Below are 295 nucleotides of genomic sequence, written 5' to 3' on the forward strand. Positions count from 1 at the left end.
GAGAGAAAGACTGGACTGGACAAAGCAGGAGTATTCCTTGGGGAAGGAGCTGCCTTCAAGTTGCAGATAACAAACTTTTCCCTTGCCACAAGTGTCCTGCTATTGCTCTTTATGTCGGTTGCTTTGGCTCAGTGCGGGGGGGGGAGTTGCCTTTTTTTTAATCTTATTTTTTTATCAAATTCCCACCATCCTGCCCCTGCCAAGGCTCCCTGTGCCGGTCCTGTGGAGGTGTCTCTGGCCTGGGGAGGGCAGTGGCTGGCACTGGGGCTGGAGGGCAGGTTTCCCCAGGGCATGG

This window comes from Nyctibius grandis, chromosome 9 (assembly GCF_013368605.1).
Source record: "Nyctibius grandis isolate bNycGra1 chromosome 9, bNycGra1.pri, whole genome shotgun sequence".
Classification (NCBI taxonomy): domain Eukaryota; kingdom Metazoa; phylum Chordata; class Aves; order Nyctibiiformes; family Nyctibiidae; genus Nyctibius; species Nyctibius grandis.